The sequence below is a fragment of the Sus scrofa genome, chromosome 2 (genome assembly GCF_000003025.6).
Source record: "Sus scrofa isolate TJ Tabasco breed Duroc chromosome 2, Sscrofa11.1, whole genome shotgun sequence".
Classification (NCBI taxonomy): domain Eukaryota; kingdom Metazoa; phylum Chordata; class Mammalia; order Artiodactyla; family Suidae; genus Sus; species Sus scrofa.
The window spans coordinates 4,313,035-4,332,682 of NC_010444.4; the positions used below are offsets into that span (position 1 = coordinate 4,313,035).

The 19,648-nt window shown below is 46.2% G+C and overlaps 1 protein-coding gene across 1 annotated transcript in view; it reads left to right on the top strand.

Moving 5' to 3' along the window:
* Nucleotides 1-19,648, top strand: part of TESMIN (testis expressed metallothionein like protein) — a 44,116-nt gene that overhangs the window by 16,180 nt on the left and 8,288 nt on the right.

Consider the following 19,648-nt stretch of genomic DNA (forward strand, 5'->3'; position numbering starts at 1 on the left):
CTAACCCAGTTGTACGTCTGAGGGCCTGAAAGAAATCCAGGCAGGCAATGTAGGAAATGTGGGCTGTGGTCTCTGGTGCCTCCCGGCAGCCCCTGAGCTGTCTGCCATCAGACGCGTCTCCACTGAGGCACGGGTAAGTATGAGGACAGTTGTTCGGGGCCGTGGCGAGGGCTTAGGTGAGCCCATTGGTAGCGTTCTGGAAACCTGCCAGGATTCAGTCAACACTTTACCTGAAGTTGCTGAAGAGTGTCGGCCGCTCACATGAGTCACTGCTTCGGTCTTGCTGGGTGGTCTCAGAGCTGGTTTAATACTGGGTCACATCACTGATGGCGTTCACTTAATCTGGCGACTCACTCTTTAGTGTGATGGATCAGCAAGGGCGTGAGGGCTGTTGTCACTGGTCCCATGGTCATGGCTCTTGATGTTTCTGGACAAAACGAAAAGTATGTGAGCAACGTCCGGATTCTGCCGGTAGGATTTTGTCTTTGGTTATTTACACCGAATGGCCTAGGATGTGGTCATCCTGAAGCCCCTCACTTAGCTTCCTTGTGGTCTGGGAGATCGGCCCACAGTGTTGCACCACTAGGTGCTTTAGCCTGTCTAGCACATTTAAGGGGATTCGGTGCTTCTACTACTTTATCGCAAGTGTGCTCTCAGAGTCACAGTGTCGCCTGAGGCATCCCTGTGCTCTAGCCGATGCTTGTTCCCACAGAGGAGCAGCAGTCAGGATGTTTTCCCTGCAGTGTATTTTTTCTTTTTCCCACCCTCCCCTGCCTTCTTCCCAGTATCTGCTAGGTTTTCTTTACTGTGAAGTAATTATGCAGGTCATAAAATATTTTTCTATTATAAATGATGTGCCAGGAACATGAGCTTTGTTTTTGTATTTTTTTTCCAAACAATTACTTGATTTGATGTCATGCCACTGAATCAGCTGGGTGATTGTTTTTTTTTTTTTTTGTCTTTTGTCTTTGTCTTTTGTTGTTGTTGTTGTTATTTCTTGGGCCGCTCCCGTGGCATATGGAGGTTCCCAGGCTAGGGGTCCAATCGGAGCTGTAGCCACCGGCCTACGCCAGAGCCATAGCAACGTGGGATCCGAGCCGCGTCTGCAACCTACACCACAGCTCACGGCAACACCGGATCGTTAACCCACTGAGCAAGGGCAGGGACCGAACCCGCAACCTCATGGTTCCTAGTCGGATTCGTTAACCACTGCGCCACGACGGGAACTCCAGCTGGGTGATTTTTATCTCAGCATCCACAGTACTGACAGTATAGGAGAAACTATACCAATTTATTATTAGGGAGCCATCAGAAAACTGCTGGCTGTTTCATTCTGTATGAGTTCCCAACCACGACTAATTTGCTAGACCAATTTACCTCTTTGAAGGCTTTGTTAGGCTTTTTTTTCTTTTTTCCCTTTACTTACACAAGATAACAAGATCCAACTAGGTTTGAAGACATCAGAAAGGGAACTCTGTCAGCCCAATATGGGGTAAATGTTCTAAAGCAGTAGATGCCATCGAAGCAGGCCAGCTTGGACCTGACGGCCAGCAGTCCCTATGGCTGAATTCACCCAGTCACCATTCTTTAGAGATGAGTGGTGAACTGACTAAGTAATTTACTAGCTAATCATGCTAATAAAAACCCATGTCCTGCCACTCTGCAGAGCTTTACTAACCTGATAATCAATCAGGCATTAATGTGAATTCTTATATATCATTGATGCTATTATTCCTGGTAACATAATGAACATTATGATAAAGAATATTCAAGAGTCTGCTTCTCTGGAAGTTTTTTCTTAAAGATGAGGTCATTCCTCACTGCAGTACATTTGATTCATAATGCTTTCCTGAGGCAGGGTTGTTCGATCCCTCCTGACTCTTTGGTTTTGGATTGGCATGAGAGAATAGGCCGATGTTATTGGAGCCGTGGAAGTTTTTCCCACTTTAGCCCATTCTGTCCCCTTAGGCATCTGGTACTCCCTAAGGTGGTGCCTTTGTTTGTGTTGCTATTTCAACTGAAACATCCTTTTGAGGAATAACAAAAACTTGACATCCTTGAAAGTCGCTGTCAAGTTCCACTTCTTTCAGAAGCATTTACTGTTGTTTTTACGTCTGTGTTAAACTTTCTTGCCTCTGAATTTTGTATCATTTACAGTCAGTATCATGATTTGACAGTTGATTATATAGTATCTTCTGTTCTCTAATTTTTCAACTGTGTGTATCTCATGTCCCAAATTATTTGGTGGATTCCTCCAGGACAGGCACTATAAATTTAAAGGATATATATTTTGGTGTTCCCTGAAGTGCTTATGACAGTTCTGGCCACATGGTGACCTCTCAGTAAATGCTTGTTGGCTGTAGCTACTCACTGAGTTGCCCTCTCTCCTTCCACGACTATGGCAGGTCCCCGCTGGAGTGGCTCCATGTGCCCCACCCTGTTTAAAGGGAAGAGTTTCGGTTCCTCTGGACAGGTGGTGCCAGGCCACTGTGCACCATTTTAGAGGCAGATCTGAGGGCCAAGGGCAGGGGCAGTGTGGGAAGCGCCCGAGACCCCCTTCTCTGAACAGCCCATGTCTCACCCAAGGTGGCTGGGCCAGGGGCAGCATAACCAGACCTGCCACCTCTGGGCACCCATGAGGATAAAAGGCTGCAACTCTCCTAAAGGGGAGAAGGAAACCAGATGAGAAAGGAAGTGACATAGTCTTCAGTGACAAAGTCTGGGGACATTATCTTAAACATGGAGAAGCTCCACGGAGGTAACTTCTAATGGCTCAGCCCTGAGCCGATTGCCATTCGCTGTTTCAAACGAGGGGGGACGGGTGTCTGAAGAGACGCGCAGATGGCGAGAGTCACGGAGGCCTGCGGGTGGATCGCGCCAGGGAGAGCGGGCCGGGCCGAGCCGGGGTTAGACCGCCTCAGTCCCGTGTGCGAGGGCAGAGAGTGCAGGGCAAAGGTAATTCCCGTGCCAGCGGGCACCGTGTGTGCCCGGCACGGTTGTGGCTCCTGTAAGAAATCTGAGAGCAAGGTGTGTCCCTGCCTGGAAGCAACCAGAGACGAACCTACACCCACGGTCTCAGGGAGCAGATGGCTGAAGGACAGGGCCACACACTGCAAGCGGGGAGAGCCCGGGTCACAGCTGGCGCCTCAGTGCGTCTGCTGCTGCTCTTCACCCGCATCCACCAAACGTCTCACGTTGCGGGTATTGCAGGTCCCTCAGGAGCAGCCTTTCTAAGCAGCAGTGGGGACTTGTCCTGATTTCTTACCGTCAGGTCTAGCAGCATCCAGCTCGGGTCACCCCCCTCCCCTGAGGCCCCTGAGGATGGCTTCTGGCCAATCCCCAGAGGACTGGGGAGGAGGGAGGCCCGTGCCCACAGGAGACCTTCAAACACACTTCGACCCTGGTGGCAGTTCTAGTCAGACAGCTCGAACCATGCGAATGGCGGGGTATCTGCTGTTCTTTAATCCACACTTTCCATCAGTGTTCAGATTTTGGAAAATACGAAAAATAAAACTAGGAAGAGCTATCTGTGTGAGGAGGTTTAAAGAGACCCATGGAAGGAACTCGGGGAAGGCTTCCCGGGGTGGGAACAGCAGTAGGGTCCCTGGTGTGCCGCTGGGCCCGGCGGGCCAGCTCCCTCACCTTGTGGACACGCGTGCCAGTCCGCCTTGTGACCAGGCACCAGAAAATGATACCTCTATCTGGTGTCAGCTTCTCAGTTATTTGTTCGAAAAACACCAGATGCTTAGCTAATTCTCTTTTTAAAGAGTAACCATCTGAATACATTTTCTTTTTTAATCTTTATAGAGTAACTCTTAGTTCATGGGACACAAAGTCTAAAAAGCCATGTAACTGTACCAAATCCCAGTGTCTGAAATTGTAAGTAATCGCAAATCCTTCATTATTAAATAGAAATAAGGTTGTTTAGAAGTCAGTAAGTAGAGCCGAGTCCAGACCACCCAATGGCCCACAGCGTGGGTGCCACAGTTAAGCCCAACGGCTGTGTCCTGATGCTCCTCGCCAACCAGAGCAAGGAAAGCCACACTTTCTGCACAAACCTGGTTGGGATCTTTTGTTGTTACCTTGACCAACTAACCTAACAGAGGGCACCATCTGCAGCTCAGGCGGTGTGATTTTCTTGGATTTACAGGCTCTAGCCCCTCCCACAAGTGCGGATGAACACGCCACTTGCTGAGCCTTCACTGCAGCATTTCCGCATCCTAGATTTTAAAAGTCTGATGACTTGGTTTACTCCATATTGCGATTTTTTCTCAGAAAAATTCTCCCCCAGGGATGCCAGCTCCGGGGAGGCTTGGTCAGGGGGGTCGTAGGGCATCTTGTGAAGCAGAATTGCGGGCGGGGGTGGACAGCGTGGCTGACGTAGGAGACGGGCTGGTCACTGTGATGGGCAGCACTGTTGCCACGCTGTCACATAGAGACTGTCAAGCGTGCTGTCGGCCTGGGCTGCTGCCGTCTGCCCCGGAGGCCTCCCTAGCTCTAAGCGACACGGCGGAGGGGAGCAGACCGCCTCCCCCCAAAGTCTAACCACCCTAACCACGATCTCCACGTGATTTTTCCATTGCAGAGCTCCTGCTGAAGTCACTGAGAGCTCCATTGATGGGACAGTGATGTGGGGGTGCAGAAGTGGGTAAAAATCCAGAAGTCCGTGACACTCGGTTCACAAAACGATGTTTCTGTTAATGCTGACATCTAGGGTTGACTGTATGTAGATGTTGGTCTGTCGTTGGGTTAGTCTGTGACTGCATGCCACAGACTTCTGTGAGCACCGGAAACGCCGTGAGACAGCGGACCGGGAACCCTAAAAATGCAGCTGGGTGAGGAGGAAGCAGGACAGAGGGCAAAGCCCGGACCCTGTGGCGCTGTCGAGCCAGAGTGGCCGGCCCAGATGGGAACTTCTGGTGCGGTGGAGGATGGGTGGCAGGGCTAGAGTGAACAGAGCCAGGAGGGAGGGGCTCCTTCGGACAGGGGCCCCAGCCGCTGGGGGTTGGCCATGGGCCCCTCGTGAATAAGCCACAAAGCAGGTGTAGACTCTGGCTGGGGGCAAGTGAGGGAAGTCCCAAGGACTCGGGAGTAAGCTGGGCCTCCAAGCAGGGTTTAACTTACTGATTGCCTCACCGTGGAAACGCCCCAGAGGTAGATTCTTGCCTGGAAGCGGCTTTCCAGAGTAATCGGTGACTGACTCACTAAAGAAAGAATTGACCATCCCAAGAGGACTCGGTCAGCATTGGAACAAAGGAAAAGGAGGTTCGGAGCGTTTTCAGTGCTGTCGGGGGAAGGGGGCTCTGTCTCTGGGGGACGCAGGCACCAGAGGAGGGCTGTGTGCCGTGTGCAAGAGACTTCCAGCCCCACGTGTGGCCCGTGACTCCACCTCAGCTCCAGGCTCAACGCCGCCGCCGATGTAGCTTCCTCAGTGGCCCCGTCCCGAGAGGCGGGGGCCCTGGATGGAGGATGTGGCCATTACTTCCACCAGAAGTTAACTCAGCGTGTGAGCAGGGCACCATGGCTTGGCTGGAATCAGTCAGTCTGTCCGAGAGGCCTTTTTGGAAAGGCTAAGGGAGGGGCAGATTCACCCATGCAGAGCTTCTCGGTGGCAGATGTGAACTCCTGCTGGTGGCAACACCACTCTCCGTGTCTCTCCGTGTGCCACAGGCGCTGGCGTGGAGCAGATTTAGGAGTGGGCTCACCACTGCAAGTGTGGCATAGTCACAGTGATAGCTCCGAGTTTTCCGTAGCTTTTTCCTCTCCACAGCTGAGCCATGTTCTCAAGGCAGTGGAAGCTAATTTTCTTAGGGTGCCCTTGTCCTGCTCTATTGGAAGTCTCTCCTGGATAAAGGTTAAGAGGGATTGCCTTATTACTTGACCATTAATAAAGAGAAAACCCACATTACTGTAGTTTTGAAAAATCAAAGTGATGCGCACACGTGGGAAAACATCAGCGACTCCGTCCGGGTCACAGTGGCGAGCACAGTACCTGCTCTGCCTCCCCATCCTCTGGACGCCCCCAGAAGCTGCCATCTTACCGATTGTCATCAGCTCTCTCAGGCTGCCTTCCGCAGCTGGAGAGATTATCTCTGGCTTTCTTGCTGTGGTAGACGAGGGTCCCCTCTCTGCCCTCGCCCCCCCTTTGCTGGAGCCCGCCTTTCTAGTGCCTTGGCTATTACCTTTAAACCTGAAATAATCTACTTCAGCCTGTTGTTGTTGTTCCATTAGAATTATTTTTAAATGTAGAATGAATCTGTATAATTAAAATGCTGTTGATGTACACTTAATTAAAAGGTAGATAAACGATTGTGGTTATTTTATTGAAAAGTTACTGATTCTTAAAAATGATTTTAAGATTTTAAAACTAGTTCATGTCTATCTTTCCATGAAATTTCTTAATAATTTTTATGCATTTTAAACATGGATTTGCTTCATCATGACTAGCTTTTTAAAAAACTGATTATAAACCCACTTTTGTAACAGGACCTTTTTTGATAGGGGCAGAGACATGTTAGATTTTAAACTGTTAGAAAATAATTTCATAGATTGAGAAGGAACCCTCTGCTTCGGAGTAGAGAAAGGTCTCTTCTCTTTCATGAGCACTCTGAAAGAAGGAATTGGTTTTATATTATGAACATAGAGGTTTTTTCAGGGCAACTTTAATTATCTCCTTCATATACTGACTTAAAAAAATCCAGACTCAGTTTTTTAAGCATCTTCTAATTCAATTTTTGCTGAGATACTCTATGGGGCTTGTTGGAAACAGTTATACTATCTAATTTTTTTTTCACCCTAATCAAATTTAAATCACGATTTTAATTGTAGATTTGGTAGTCTCCAATATTGTTGCTGCTTTGTCTCCTGTTAACAGGATGAATTAATTAATTAGAATTAAGCAGAATTCTGTGAAGTAGAAGGTCAAATCTGAATGATCATTTTTTATGGTCTCTCGTTCCTTACTTATACTTTTGATCCCTTCTTTTATATTTTATAATAATAAATACTTAATTTATATTCTATAGTTTATGATGCTAACATCAAAATCTGTTTACCGATTCTGGTGTTTTGTTTCTTCTCCTGATCTTTCAGTCATGGCTTGTTACCACATGTATTTTACGACTTTGTGTGTGTGTGTGTGTGTGTGTATGTCTGTGTGAACTATTGTCATTGGAATTTTATATGTGGAATTCTTGGAGGCTGGCTTGAGATTTCATTCCTTCAGAGGAGGTTTGAGTTTGCTTCTGCTTGGGGTTTGGCGGCACTTTCAATTTGGGCAACCTAAAGTTTTCAACTGTGATTTTTTGTAGGCCACGTACTTAGTATGAATCAGGTATTGAACCCAAGTAAGCCCCCTTCTCCCAAGCCAATGCCCAGACGCATTTTTCTTCTCCCTTTCTTTAAGCATATGGAAGTTCTTGGGCCAGGAATTGAGCCCACACCACAGCAGTGACCTAAGCCACAGCAGCAGCAACACTGGATCCTTAACCGGCTGAGCCACAAGGGAACTCCTCTTGCCCTTTCTTTTGCGGGGCATTTTCCTAGTTCATTCTTTCGTTGAGGCAGACCCTTCACTGTTCCAGCTTTAGGTGTAGGTCTTGGAGCTGATCCCATGCCGTGAGCGTTAGTATATGCAACTACATTAAACACGGATGGGCACCCATGTTAGTGTAGAGAAGCACTTAGGGCCAGAGCCAGCACATTGTGAATGGGCCAAGTATTTGCCGTCATCATAGTGGTGTCATCCTCCTTTCTCCATGCAACACTTAAAACCAAAGCCTTTGGTTGAGCTTTTGAGCCTTTGAGCCCAAAGACAGCTGCAGGCTTCAGCTTTAGCTTACCCCTCTGAGTTTTGGCTTCTCTTTTATTTTTCGGCCTCTGAGGAATTTTCTTATTTTTTTTTAACCAGCTCAAATATGCATCTGAAATGTTTTAAATATTTAATCCAATGTTTTAAAGTATTTATAGCTGGGGATTTGTCAGGATGCCAATGAATGACGAATGAGTTTGGAACATATATCATCTTGGTTCTTTTCAAAGACTATGACTAAAATTCTAGGGTGTATTATGGCTGTGGGAAGTGAATGTACCGCAGGGATCATAGGTCTTTTCTTGAGCATGTTACTACCTTGTCGTTAGGTGATAGAGTGCAATTTCCCCCCACCCCACCTTCAAAGTGTTGGAATGCTGCTGGCCCGCCAGCGCCTAAGCAGTCTACACCTCAAGACAGCGTCTTTAACAGACAAAAGCTCACCTGGTGTTTCACAGCCCCGAGTGGTGGCTGGAGATGTGGTTTTCTGGACAGTGGTGAGAGTAGATGGAAGGGGGACAAAGCAGGTACCTAGTTCAAGAATATACCGGCATTCCCGTTGTGGCTCAGCAGATTAAGAATCCAGCATCATTTCCATGAGGCTGCCGGTTCAATCCCTGGTCTTGCTCAGTGGGTTAAGGATCCCACGTGGCTGCAACCTTCAGTAGAGGCTGCAGATGCGGCTCAGATCCAGTGTTGCTGTGGTTGTGGTGCTGGCTGGACCCCTAGCCTGAAAACTTCATATGGTGATGGTGAGAAAGCATGAACTCAAAGGAATGAGGCCTATCTATGGAAGACCACTGTCCGCTCTTACTCATCAACCTGCAGGCAGGCAGATTTTTTGCCATTGAAGACTTGGAACCCTTAAGTCTGTCTTGACTGACTTACCAAGTAGGGGAGCCTGAGGCCAGTGAGGCTGATGCTTTTCCAGCTCTTTTGTTGTTGCTGCCATTCTTGTTGTTACCAACCGGGACAGACCAGCCTGAGCTTAGCAGGAGAGGAAAGCAACTTTGCATAGAGGGAAAGCCCACGTAAGTGGTAAGAAGGGAGTGCAAGTTTGGTCGGGGCCAGGGTGCATATTCAGTCCCTAGACACGGGTTTCCGACACCGTCTAACCCACATTCTGACCCTGAGAAAAGAGCAGGTGTGTCCCACGATGAGGAGGACTGTGTCGCGCTTACGACTGTATCTCTCCGTCCAGCACGAGGTCAAGGTCTACTGGGCACTCAGTACACAACAGTTGGCAGTGAGGGGTGGCTTTTGATGAACAGAAGTTCTAAATTTAGTGTAGTCGAAGTTCTCACTTGCCTTCATTGATGCCGTTTTGTGCCTTGCTCAGGAAATCAGGCCATATCCCAGGACTGAACAGATGTGCCCTTAGACGAGGTTCTAAAAGTATTAAAGGTCTGATTTTTGTCAGTGAGGCCTTAGTACACTTGAAATTGATTTTTGTGAATGGCATTAGGTAGGAATCCAACTGGCTTTTTTCCCCATATGTACAGTTAGTTGTCCAGCACGATTACTTATGGCAAAGCCCTAATATAGTCCCTCTCAATTTGCAGTGTGTTCCCTCTCAGCTGTCAGGGTTGGAGTACACGTGTGAGTCTCTTTCTGGATTCTTGATCCTGCTCCATGCATGCATCCTGCTTCGTAGTTGCAGTGGTTTGTCTGTGAATGCCCTTCACCTTTGTAGTGAGACAAGCATCTCCTCTGCACATAAAGACCATGGTGCCCTTCCCATCTTTTCCTTTTCCTCTTCCTTGCCTTAGAGTCTCGGGGAGGACCGCTGCTGCCATGAGGAGGGACATCCTGGGGCTGGGCATTGCCTTGCTCCTGATTGTAATAGGAACACTTCTAAAATTCTCTGCCCCTGCCCCTAGACAAGATATTGCTGTAGGGTTTTGAGAGATGCTTTGTCGTGGAGTATGTGCTTAGCTGCTATAACAAAGACTCTAAACTACAGCCATTTGGGGGCTCTTGTGGCCACTGATCAGCATCAGGGTCTCTGCCATCCTCAAGTGAGTGGTTCTGTGGCTAAGAAGGCTGCCCCAGCGGCCACCGCCACACTCACATTCCAGCCACTGGGGAAGAGAAAAGGGGAGGGTGCAGACACACTCCTTCCCTTTTAAGGCATAGCCTGGAATTGCCACCCTCACTTCCACTCACATCCCCTGGGCCAGAACTCAGTCATGTGGTCAGACCACACCAAGCAGGAAGCTGGGAAAGGGAGTGGAAATGAACTGAAGCCACCCACATGCTCAACCAGAGTTGCTGGGGGGAGGGGCCTTCCCTGCCGCACGCCTCTCTCTGGCTAAGGAAGTGTCCTGCTGTGCGTGGCTTCCTAAGAGGTGCTCTTTTTAAATTTTTGTTATAGATGAGTAGGAATTTTATCAAAACCTGTTGTTCCTGCATTCATTGAAATGATCAGATTGTCCTCCTCTTTTGATCTTAAAATGTAATCTATTACAATATTTTCTAATGGTCATCTACCCTTGTAGGCCAGGAATTGAACCCAGTTTGATCATGATGTACTGATTTTAGCTTTTGCATGCACTGCAAGATTTGGCGTTCTAATATTTTCCTTAGGGTTTTGTATCTTTATCATGAGTGAGATCTGTAATTTTCCTTTCTCATATTTTGTTTGTTTGGTTTTGGTATCAGTGCTGTATTGCCTAATAAAATGCATTAGCACTCTCCCCAATTCCCACTGGACCCTCTTCTTTTTCGCCAGCCTCTGAAAAAGTTTGGGCAAGACAGATTTATAGTTCTTTGACATTTGATTAAACTTTGCATGTCAAACTCTGCGTGTAAAGCTCTCTGGGCTAGTGCCGGGGGTGGGGGTCAGAGTAGGGGCATGAGATGGATTACACATTCATTTTTCTTATGTATGTATGTTATGTATGTATGTATGTATTTATTTTTTAGGGTCACACCCACAGCATATGGAACTCCCCAGGCAGGGGTCAAACTGGAGCTACAGCAGCTGGCCTACACCAATAGCCACAGCATCGCCAGATCCTTTAACCCACTGAGAAGGGTCAGGGATCAAACTGAAGTCCTCATGGATACTAATCAGATTCGTTACCGCTGAGCCACAAGAGGAACACTCATTTATTTATTTTAGGGCCACACTTGCATATGGAAGTTCCCAGGCTAGAGGTCCAACTGGAGCTGTAGCTGCTGGCCTACGCCACAGCCACAGCAACACTAGATCCTTAACCCACTGCAAGGCCAGGGATCAAACCTACCTTCTCATGCATACTAGTCAGGCTAGTTACCGCTGTGCCACAGCGGGAACACTCCCTGATTCACTTTCTTGAGCAGTCGCTGCTTTCTGAGTTTGTGTTTCTTCTTGAGTTCATTTTTTAATTTTGTTTTCTTCAAAATTGTTGATTTCTTTAAATTTTAAAATCTGCAAATGTATCCTGTTTTATATATTCTTTTTATTTTAAAATTATCTCTGTATCTGTAGTTAAAGCCTTTAAATTTTTTTAACTTTCTAATTTATACTTCTGCGGTTGTTTATTTGTAACTTTTCTCCTTCTTGATCAGCCTCATGAGAGGTCTGCGTCGTCAGTCTTTTCAGAGCACCAACTTTTGGTTTTATTGATTTTTTTTCACCTGTATTTCTCTTTCTTACTTCAGAAGTACGTTAATTACTCTTACTATTTTCTCCCTCATACCTTTATTATTTTTACTCTCTTGTTTTGCCAGCTCTTTGCGTTAGATGCTTATTTATTTCCAATCTTCTTGATTTTTTTTTAGGAAATGCATTTAAAACTATAAATTGTCCCATGTACCACTTTACTGCATTCACCAAGAGTTAATATGTACTACTTTCATTGTCACTCACTTGAAATATTTTGTAATTTTCACTGTAATGTTTCTTCACCCCATGAGTTATTTAGGTGTACATTTCAAAGTGTCTGGATATGTATGTATATATATATGTGTATGTATGTATATATTTTTAAGCAACATTTTTATTGTTAATGTTTATGTTTAATTATAATGTGGTCAGGTAATATGGTCTATGTGATATAAATGCTTTGAAATTAATGAGTACTTCCTTATGACTTAATGTCTGATCAACTTTTAAAATATTCCATATTAACTTAAAAATGTGTATTCTCTGTTTGTTGGATGCATTTACTATCCATTAGCTCAAGTTTGTTAATTTTTTAAAATCTGCATAATTCTTATTAAATTTTGTGTAATTTATCTATTTTTGATAAAAGTGCATTAAGACCTATCGCTGATTGTGAATTTGCTTATTTTTTCCTTGTAATTACATTTTGGTTTGTATAGTTTGAGTCTATAGTGAATAGTACACAAATTCATGGTTGTTATGTGTCTTTTTGGTGAACTCTTCCATCTATTGCTTTTTGCCTTATTTTCTCTGTTTGATGCTAATGTTGCCACACCATGTTTTCTTTTTTCTGCACCATTTTACCTCCCCCCCAGAAATACGCAGTATCATAGTGTGTTTTCTGTTTACTGCTTTTTCTTTGCTTCTTTTTGCTTGCCATCTGTTTTAGGAAATTGGCGCTAATGGCAAATGGAAGAAGCTGAAAGTTAGGGGCTGTTCCAACAATAGCGACAAAAGGTGGCGATGACCTGAACTAGGGTAGAGATGGTAGAAACCCACAGATTTAAGAGGCATTTCAGACATTCCATTGCAGCATTTTCCGTCACTCTTTATTCGTTCCACAAGTATTTTGAATGTCTGATTTCAGAAATGGGGATGACAGAAATGAGCAAGCGTCAAGGCCTCTGCCCTCTCAGCACTCACAGCCTAGCAGGGGAGACGGGCGTGAATAAAACCATCACGATATGAAGGTCGTAGTGGAGAGGTGGCAGAAGAGCAGCAGTGGCAGGGCTCATGGGGTGGGGGAGGGGGTTGACCAAGAATGACCGTCAGGGGGAGCTTCCCTGAGGAAGAGGGGTGTTGGGTGAGGGGTTAGTCAGGAGTTAGTGAGGGGGGGAGTAGATTGGAAGTGTGTCGCTAAGAGTGTTCTAGGCAGAGGAACCAGCAAGTGCAAGGGCCCTGTGGCAAGAGAGAGAGGGCACAGGGTTCTAGGAACAGAAAGGAGGCCAGTGCCACTTGTGTCATGTCATTTATAATTCCAAAATATGTAAAAACAATCTGAATGTTCAGTATAAGGCGAATTGTTAACTAAATAACGGGATTCTCATTGTGGCTCAGCAGGTTAAGAATCCAACTAGTATCCATGAGGATGTGGGTTCGATTCCTGGCCTTGCTCACTGGGTTAAGGATCTGGGGTTGCCACAAGCTGCAGCATAGGTCAAAGATGCAGCTCAGATCTGGCATTGCCATGGCTGTGGTGTAGGCCTCACCTGCAGCTTCGATCAGACCTCTAGCCTGGGAACTTCCATATGCAGCAGGTTCGGCCCTAAAGATACATAAATAAATAAAAATAAATTACGTCACCATAGAATGGGGGCACTGTACAGTCATTAACATGGCATGTAAATCTATTTACATGTGATATTTAACACTGATCTTGATAAGTAATGAAAGCAAGCTGTCATATTGATTACTGATGTTGATAAGTAATAAAAGCACACTGAAACAGTGTACAGAATATGATCTTGTTTTTGTTCATGTACTATATGTAACCAAACCACATGTATTTATTTTAGTATGTATAGTTTTACAGAAAAAGTCTCAAAAATATTTACCAAATTGTCATCTCTAGGGAGTGGAATTCTGAGTGATTATAATTTTTCTTTTTGCTTATTTATATTTTAAAAAATACAACAAATATGATTTACTTATATCAAGAACAAATTAGCAAAGACATTTCTGAGCCAGAATCCTTAGACTTGGTGGCCCCTTGAATGTGAGAAAAGAGAAAGGTATTCATCAGAAATGACTCGGAGGTTGTGTTACTGGGTCGATGATGACACCACGGATACAGAGAGGGAGGCACTGCGTCATGAGCAAGGTGAGGGACGAACGTGAACCTCAGGAGGTGAGGTGTGGGCAGACTAGACTGAGGTGGGGTCAAGGGTCCAATATGGTTCTGGAGCACAATAGTGTCGCATGCTTCTGAGAGGTAAAGTGCAGGGAAGAGGTCCTTGTGTTTACCAGTAAGGAGGCTGTTGATCACCTTTGGGAGTTAGGCTGATGGAGGAGAAGGTCCGAGCCCAGTAGGGTAAAGAATGAATAGGAGATGAGGAAGGATTAGCAGCAAGTGTGGAAACCCTTTCCTGATTGGGAGGAAGAAAGTGAGGGTTTGGTGATACAGATTTACAAACCTTCAACTTGAAGTTTTATAAAGTAGAGAGGAAAGAGTCAATAAATAAAATCACCCAGCAGAGTGTACAGAGCAAGAAAAGAAATGCGCCTAGCCTGGACCTTGGTGAGTAAACATAGTTTGACTAAGTATAAAATTCTAGATTGTCTGTTTTTCTCTCAGTGCTTTGAGGACATTTTTCTGCTGTTTTCCGTTATTTCTAACACAAAGTCAGTGGTCAGTCTAGATCATGTCCTTCCCCCTCCCCCTCTTTTTTTTTTTTTTTCTGGCCTTTTAGGGCCACACTGGTGGCATATGGATGTTCCCAGACTAGGGGTCAAATGGAAGCTTCAGCTTCCAGCCTACACCACAGCCACAACAGCATAGGATCTGAGCCACACCTGCGACCTACACCACAGCTCATGGCAACACCAGATCTTTAACCCACTGGGCGAGGCCAGGGATTGAACCCTCGACCTCATGGTTACTCATCGAATTCATTTCTGCTGAACTGCTAAGGGAACTCCCTCTCTATCTTTTTTTTTTAATATATAATGTTCTTTTCATCTTTGGTTTTTCTTTTAATTTGCCTTTGGGGCTCATTAGTTTTCTGAAATCTGATGATCCACAACTTTCAGTAGTTCTGGAAGATTCAAGATATCCTCACTCCAGATACCTCTCTTCTGTTTTCTTTTTTCTGTCCTTCTGTAATGCTAATCAGACACAGGCAATCCCTTCTAACTAGCAACCATTTCTCTTTGTCTCTCTCCATATATATAGAATTATATATTATAATTATATATTTTTTAACAGTCTCGTTTTTGCCATATGGAAGTTCCCAGGCTAGGTGTTGAATTAGAGCTGCAGCTGAGGTCTACACCACAGCCATGGCAACATCAGATCCAAGCTGCATCTGAGAGCTACACTGCAGCTTATGGCAACATTGCATGCTTAACCCAGTGAGCAAGGTCAGGGATCAAACCCACATCCTCACGGAGACAAGGTTGAGTTCTTAACCTGCTGAGCCACAATGGGAACTCCTTTCTTCCATATTTTTAACTTCTTTGTCTTTTTATGCTGAATCTGTACCTGACTTCTTACTCTTTCAGTTTACCCTTTCTGACCTGTCATTTAGTTACTGTTTTTATCCAGGCCACCTGCATATAGTTTAAAGAACCAAGTAATTATACAAGGCTTCTGACAAAAGATGTGGTTCCCTGGCAATTGTTCCTTATTTTCTGCTCTCCAGGAACTTTCAACCCTTAACCAAATCTTTTAATATTTGCCTCCATAAGTCTAAATAACATGCCTGAATTGCTGCTACTTGGCTTTTCAGTTTGGGCATGATCTCTTGTTTTTGTACCATGAAAGATGTGGATTTAGCTCTATTTCCTCTTCCTACTCACACATAACCTCCCTCCCGACAAATGTCTCCTATTCCCAGATATCAGATGTACATGGTTAGATCTGTATTAAGTATTAAGTATTTACTTTCTGTGACACCGAGCCTTGATTTTCTTCCTGCGCGTCTGTCCCTTAACTCTCCTCCACTTGTGTAGATGTTTTCTCAAAGCACCCAGACACCCTAGGTCTTCAGCGACTTGGTCTGGAGGGAGCCTTTCTCACGCTGGAGTGGCGGCTTCCAGGCCTGCTGCACACTTCTCCTCTCGGACCCTCCCTCTACCCTCAAGCTCAGAGTTCCTTGGCTGCTTCCTCATGTCTGACCCCTGGCTCCTGGAGCCCATAATAATGGGCTCGCGGCATCCTTCTGGTGCAGCACATCTTCCAGTAGCTTCCTGAGCAAGAGTGCATGGGAAATAATTTTTTCAGACCTTACATGTCTGAAAATGTCAGTCTCTCCTCACACTGAGATGCTCATTTTGGATTGGATAGTGGGATTTCCAACTTCAATTCAGCTTCAACTAGTTGAATTTTCTTTTAGAATGCTGAAAGCTTTGCTACATTTGCTTCTAGTTTCCAGTGTTGATACCGAAATTTTGACAGGATTCTTTTTCTTGTCCTTTGTATGAAACCTGCTGTATTCTTTCTAGAGCCTGTGAATCTTCTCTTTGTTCCCCTGCTCCAAAATTCAGGAATGAGATGTCTGGTTCTGGCCACTTGGCAGGCCCTGTCACCCTGGAAACCCCTGCCCTTTAGTTCTGGGAAATAGTCTTGGCTTATTTTCTCCCCTTAAAATTCTATCTTTCTGGAACCGTTATTACATAAGTGTTGGACCCTCTGGTAGTTCTCTACATTTTTCTTTCTTCTCTTGTTTTTTCCACTTTTTTAAAAAAATGTGTGTTCTAGTTTTCATACCTTCTGTTAAGTTTTTCATCCCCGTGATTACTTTTTTGTTTTACAGAAAGTATTTTTTATGGGCTGAGTGTTTTTCTTAGCATCATTTTGTTTCCTGGATGCAATATACCTTGATCTTCCTAAAGCTACTGCCCCCCCACCCCTAGTTTTCTTTTCCCGACACAGCCTGTTTTCTTTAGGTCTCTGTCTTTCATGTTGGAAGAGCTCCTACAGGGTCTGCACATCTTTGACTGTCACTTTGCTCACATTTAAGAGTGAAGCTGGTGTTCCCTGGTGACCTAGAAGTTAAGGACTTGGCATTGTCACTGCTGCTGTGACTCAGGTCACTACTGTGGCTCGGGTTCGATCCCTGGCCTGGGGACATACATATGTCGTGGGCACAGCCAAAAAAACACAAAAAAAAAAAAAAAAAAAAAACGGAAGGGGGGCTCTTGGTACCTCAGTGGGTGGTTGCTCACCATGGCCTCACCGCAGTATGATCTGACCAAGCCATTAATGGACGTTCTAGATTCTCAGAGCCTTTGCAGTCTCTGCCGGAATTCTAGGTGCTGAGTGGAAGAAACCCGGAGGCCTCCCATTTGCCTTCCCCACTTTTGTTCTGTATAATCCCCCGTCCTCGGCTGTTTCACCCTAGCTCTTGCTGCAGCCATGGAGGGGCAGTCAGGCGCTAGAAGGGAGGGGGCCTGGGGACTCGCCCCTCCTAGCTAGACTTTCAGCTCCCTTCTCATCACGTCAGAGCAGCCGGCTGCCACCCCTCCTGCCTTCAGAGCTGTTTTTCTGCTCTTCCTTCTTGAATCTGCTGTCCATTAACTCTGCCCCTTTTGCTTCCCAGCCTCCAACTCGTCTGTCCTTGTCTCCTCTCCCTCCGCCCATCCTAGTGGTTAGGAAAGCTCTGGAGAAACGTTTTCCCCTTTTTCTCTAACTGTGGCTCAGACAGTGAGGTGTCTTTACGCTCTCCATCTGTGAAGCAGATTTGTGGGGAGGTTGCCTTTCAAGGAGATACATTTCAGATGGTAGGGTTTTTGTTTTTGTTTTTTGTCTTTTTAGGGCCATACCCATGCCACATGGAGGTTCCCAGGCTAGGGGTCGAATCGGAGCTATAGTGCCAGCCTAGGCCACAGTCACAGCAACGCCAGATCCAAGCAGCATCTGCGACCTACAAGACAGCTCATGGCAACACCAGATCCTTAGCCCCCTGAGCGAGGCTAGGGATCGAACCTGCAACCTCATGGTTCCTAGTTGGATTTGTTTCCGTAGCATCACGACGGAACTCCTAGATGGGAGTTTTTGCTCCAATTCCCACCTATTGTAGCTCAGTCTTTGTCCTATTTCCTGCAAGAGTGGCCCATTTGAACCCAAGCTCAGGTCACTAGAGCTGGTGGAGGGCCCAGGACAACACGTGGCAGCTGCAGAACTCCCTCCTCTGGGCTTACAATTTCTTGTCTTTTCATATTTGACAACTTCCTCTACTCTCCTCTTAGCTTGACATGCACTTTGAAATGTTATTTTAAAGTATTAAATGGGACAGTAGATTAAGGATCCAACTGCAGCAGCTCAGGTTGTTGTGAAAGTGTGAGTTTGATCTCCAGCCCAGGGCAGTGCGTTAAAGCTTCTGGCATTGCTGCAGCTGTGGCGTAGGTCGCCAATGCAGCTCGGATCCAATCCCTGGCCCAGGAACGTCCATGTGCTGTGGGTACAGCCATAAAAGAGAAAAAAAGAATAATAACTGTTAAAATAATTGCATCTAGCAATTCTCTGACAGGAAGGTTTCTGCAAACATCTGGTCTACCACATTGCCAGATACAGAGGCCCTCCTGCATTTATGCCACAGTCTGTAGGAAGCAGCCTCATTCCTTGGGAAGCACGACAGGCTTATGTCTCTAGGGCTTCCCTCAGCATCCCTTTGATATGGTAGGTTAGGCGCCGTGATTTCCATTCTGTGGCTCCAGACACTGACTCATTAATAACCTGCATCAGAGAGCGTGGGGAGCTGGTGACAGAGCTGATACTCAACCTGCATTTGAAGCTTTTTTTTTTAAGGGCCACAGGTGTATTGGAAGTTCTCTGGCTAGGGGTCAAATTGGAGCTACAGATGCTGGCCATAGCCACAGCTCACGGTAATGCCAGATCCTTAACCCACTGCATGGGGCCAGGGATCAAACCCATGTCCTCATGGATACTAGTCGGGTTTGTTTCCTCTGAGCCCCACTGGGAACTCCAGAAGCTCTTTTCAATGACTCACGCTCTCAGCAGAGAACACTGGGCCCTCCTCTCTCATTACACGCTGAGGCCATGGCGTGGCAGACAGCCTCCCAAAGCCTTTCTGGGGTGTGGGCTACAGGTAGGATCGTAGGCGTTCTTGCTGGACACGGCTTTTACATGCGTTGAGGAAAGTGTGTTGTCCCTGCCCGTGCTGAAAAAATGTCGACCTCAGGCTGTAAGCGCCTGGCTGTAGAGCACGAGGGTGGACTCCCACTAGAGCTCATGAAGCAGTTCACGTCACAGGCACTGAGAGCCCTTCGAGGAGAAGGCAGCTGCGCAGGCACTGCCCCTCCGACCCCAGGAGCCCAGGCTGCCCTGTAGCCTCTGAGTTCATGGATGGCCTGGGTGACAACACTGTGATGGCATCATCACACCTGTGTCTCCTCCCCAACTGTGTCCCTTCCCCCAACACCGACATGGAATCAAAGTAAGACAAAGCCTGGGCCTGGTCCATCCTTAGGTGCCTTAGTTGTCATTGTTTTGGGCCACACCCTTGGCATATGGAGGTTCCCAGGCCAGGGGTCGAGTCTGAGCCACAGAGGTGACCTACACCACAGCTGCAGCAACAACAGGTCCTTAACCCACTGCACCACAGTGGGAACTCCTGTTGCTTTTAAATTTCATTGAAATATAGTTGATTAACAATGCTGTGTTAATTTCTGCTGTACAGCAAAGTGACTCCGTCTCACACACACACACACACACACACACACACACACACACACGTGTATTCTTTTTCACATTCTTTTTCAGCGTGGTTTATCACGGGACATTGAGTATAGCTCCCTGTGCTATACAGTAGGGCCTTAGTGTTTACCCATTCTAATACACACCTGCTAATCCCAAACTCCCACTCCCTCCCCACCCGACTCCACCCCCCTTGGCAACCACAAGTCTCCTCTATGTCTGTGTCTGTTTCTGTTTTGTAAATAAGTTCATTTGTGTTGTACTTTCAACTCCGCTTGTAAGTGATAGCGTAACGGTATTTGTCTTTCTCTTT